Raw genomic sequence first — 4,491 nt, forward strand, 5'->3', positions numbered from 1 at the left:
CCTGTCGTCATAGGACTCGAAGGTTTTCATCCGATTGCTTCGTCGTCGCCTCCGCAGCCATTCAAGGCGTCGTCTGCTGCTGTCGACGTTGGTAAAGTGTCTGCTGCGTCGGCCAAGAAGCGTCCTGCTGAGAAGAATCCCGTCGAGGATACGGTCATCACTCTGCCCCCAAGCTTCTTGGGTGATGAAGAGGCGTCTTGTTAGGTTATGATACATATGACATTATATAGATCATGCGGAAACAACCATTAACCCAGGACAACATATTATTTACACATAATCATATAGCATAATATAGATGCATACTCTTTGTTGCGTGCCCTCCCTAGCTGCGCCCGAACCGAACAAGAACAAGTCTTTAGGACTCCAAGTGTCGTCCCTCCGTAGATAGTCCACAGCACGTCCGGATCCGCCTTAAGATTGACCAACTAGAATCGCCCTTAAGGTACTAGAAAATTTCGGCACTTTTGTGAGCAAGATGTGTGTTTTAATTTTCTCTCAAAAAACTCACTTTTGAATACTTTTAAACTTCGTTATAAATTGTGAGCCCTAGCCTCATATTTATAGGGGTATGGAAAGGGAATCGAAATCCTATTCAAATACAAATTAATTAAACCTAGAATCCTACAAGAACTCTAATTTAATTAATTTATCAAATAGAATTAGGAATTTAATCATTAACCGAACTCTGCATGTTTTAGGAAACGTGCACGAACACAAACACTTGCACACACACGCACGACAGCCACGATGGGCCCCCCATGCGTGCGCGCGAGCAGCAGCCCACGCAGCGCCCGCGCGCGCTGCGCGCTGCGCGTGCTGTGCGCGCTGCGCAGCCTGCTGGGCCTGGCCTTGCGCTGGGCCTGGCGTGGCTGTTTGTGCGGCGCGCTTGGCTTGCTGGGCGATGGCCTGGCTTCGTGCTGGGCCTCGTCCGGCAGGCCTCGTCCGATGCTTATTCGTACGATGCGCTTCCGATTAAATTTTCCGATTCCGGAATTCATTTCCGATACGAACAATATTTAATATTTCCGATTCCGGAATTAATTTCCGTTTCGAACAAATATTTAATATTTCCGTTTCCGGAATTATTTTCCGATTCCGGTAATATTTCCGATTCTGACAATATTTCCGTTTCCGGCAATATTTCCGATTCTGGCAATATTTCCATTTCCGATAATATTTTCCGATACGTACCATGTTTCCGTTTCCGGTAACATCTACGACTTGGATAATATTTATATTTCCGATACGATCCATATTTCCGTTTCCGGAAATATCATCGTTTCCGGAGTATTCATTTCTTGCCTGTGACGATCTTAGCTCCCACTGAAACCAAGATCCGTCGGTTCCGAATATTCATAGATGGAGTATTTAATGCCATTAAATACTTGATCCGTTTACGTACTATTTGTGTGACCCTACGGGTTCAGTCAAGAGTAAGCTGTGGATTAATATCATTAATTCCACTTGAACTGAAGCGGCCTCTAGCTAGGCATTCAGCCCACTTGATCTCACTGAATTATTAACTTGTTAATTAATACTGAACCGCATTTATTAGACTTAACATAGAATGCATACTTGGACCAAGGGAATTATTTCCTTCAGTCTCCCACTTGTCCTTAGGGACAAGTGTGCATTTCCTAATTCCTTTGTCGCTCGATGCTTGCTCTTGAACATAAGGTAAGAGTTGTCATCCTTATTATGTCCAGAGGTGTTCCTCGGTTTCAGAGTTCAACTGATCAAATAAACAGATAATCATAGCCTATGATTCATCCGAGCACGGCCATGCATTTCACAGTTTCTAGCTCTCCGAGTGGCCTTGTACAACTTTTAAGCATCTCATCCCGATTTATGGGAGGACAATCCCAATCTTGCGATCTTGAGATTAGACTTCGTTTGATAGGTGATTACCTGAGCGTTGCCTTTATAGCCTCCTTTTACGGTGCGACGGTTGGTCAACGTCAAAGCAACCAGTTCTCAAACAAGTAATCTCAAATCACTCAGGTATTGAGGATTTAGTGTCTAATAATTTAATGAAATTTACTTATGACAGATTTTCATCTCTTACAGTAAAGTTTCATAGGTCTTGTCCGATACTAGTCTTCCCAAAGTAAGTATCTATGCAAATGATTATGACATTGCCATGTCCACATAGTTCAAGAAACAGAACTACTAGTCATCTTGCATTCTAGTCGTTTAACGTTTTCTATGCGTCCAATTTTATAGAAAACTCCGACTAGGGACCATTTTCAACCTTTGACATTCAAGTTCACTTGATAGACATTTCTTAGTCACAGGACTGGTCCTGACAGTCTATCTTGAATATATCGTCAAATTGAAGGGACTCATCATTTAATAAACCACAAATTAAATGGAAAAATGAATTCATTTCATTTATTGTGAATGATTAACCAATAATGTTTTACAAAGATTTAAATTCTAAAACTTTAAAACATTAAACAGAGACATCAAAGCCATTCTCCAATATGCTTGATTCCCATAGCTGCAGTGTGCGAGTTGTGCTTCGCCTGCGGCAGAGGTTTAGTTAATGGATCTGATATGTTGTCATCAGTTCCAATTTTGCTTATCTCGACTTCTTTTCTTTCAACGAACTCTCGTAGAAGGTGAAATCTACGAAGTACATGCTTGACTCTCTGGTGGTGTCTAGGCTCTTTTGCCTGTGCAATACCTCCGTTATTATCACAATACAGGGCTATTGGTCCTTTAATGGAGGGGACTACACCAAGTTCTCCTATGAACTTCCTTAGCCATATAGCTTCCTTTGCTGCTTCATGTGCAGCAATGTACTCCGCTTCAGTTGTAGAATCCGCAATGGTGCTTTGTTTAGCACTTTTCCAGCTTACTGCTCCTCCGTTGAGGCAGAAGACAAACCCAGACTGTGATCTAAAATCATCTTTCTCGGTTTGGAAACTTGCGTCCGTATAGCCTTTAACAATTAATTCATCATCTCCACCATAGACCAGGAAGTCATCTTTGTGCCTTTTCAGGTACTTCAGAATATTCTTGGCAGCAGTCCAATGCGCCTCTCCTGGGTCTGACTGGTATCTGCTCGTAGCACTGAGTGCGTACGCAACATCCGGGCGTGTACATATCATAGCATACATTATTGAACCAATCAATGATGCATATGGAATCCCATTCATTCGTCTACGCTCATCAAGTGTTTTTGGGCACTGAGTCTTGCTTAGAGTCATTCCATGAGACATGGGTAGGTAGCCTCGCTTGGAGTCCGCCATCTTGAACCTATCAAGCACCTTATTGATATAAGTGCTTTGACAAAGTCCAATCATCTTTTTAGATCTATCTCTGTAAATCTTGATGCCCAATATGTACTGTGCTTCTCCTAGATCCTTCATCGAAAAACATTTCCCAAGCCAAATCTTGACAGAGTTCAACATAGGAATGTCATTTCCGATAAGCAATATGTCGTCGACATATAATACTAGGAAAGCAATTTTGCTCCCACTGACCTTCTTGTATACACAAGATTCGTCTGCGTTCTTGATGAAACCAAAGTCACTGACTGCTTCATCAAAACGTATATTCCAGCTCCTGGATGCCTGCTTCAATCCGTAGATTGACTTCTTTAGCTTGCATACCTTTTTAGCATTCTTTGGATCCTCAAAACCTCAGGCTGTGTCATAAACATAGTTTCTGTTAAAACGCCGTTTAAGAAAGCAGTTTTGACATCCATCTGCCATATTTCGTAATCGTAATATGCAGCGATTGCTAACATTATTCGAATAGACTTTAGCATTGCAACTGGTGAAAAGGTTTCATCGTAATCCACACCGTGGACTTGCCTGTAACCTTTTGCAACCAATCTAGCTTTGAAAACTTCAAGTTTCCCATCCTTGTCCTTTTTCAGTTTGAAAACCCATTTGCTTCCAATGGCTTGGTAGCCATCTGGCAAATCGACCAAATCCCATACTTGGTTTTCAGACATGGAGTCTAATTCAGATTGCATGGCTTCTTGCCATTGCTTGGAGCTAGGGCTCGTCATAGCTTGTTTGTAAGTCGCAGGTTCATCACTTTCAAGTAATAGAACGTCATAGCTCTCGTTCGTCAAAATACCTAAGTACCTTTCCGGTTGAGATCTATATCTTTGCGATCTACGCGGGGTAACATTTCTAGATTGACCATGATTCTCACCAGATTCTTCTAAAGATCTCTGAGTTTCATCCTGAATGTCATCTTGAGCATTCTCTAGAGTTTGTTGTTCGACTCGAATTTCTTCGAGGTCTATTTTTCTCCCACTTGTCATTTTGGAAATATGATCCTTCTCCAAAAAGACACCATCTCGAGCAACAAACACTTTGTTCTCAGATGTATTGTAGAAGTAATACCCCTTTGTTTCCTTTGGATAGCCCACAAGGATACATTTGTCATATTTTGGATGAAGTTTGTCTGAAATTAATCGTTTGACGTATACTTCACATCCCCAAATCTTAAGAAAAGACACATTTGGAG

The sequence above is a fragment of the Spinacia oleracea genome, chromosome 6 (genome assembly GCF_020520425.1).
Source record: "Spinacia oleracea cultivar Varoflay chromosome 6, BTI_SOV_V1, whole genome shotgun sequence".
Lineage (NCBI taxonomy): Eukaryota > Viridiplantae > Streptophyta > Magnoliopsida > Caryophyllales > Amaranthaceae > Spinacia > Spinacia oleracea.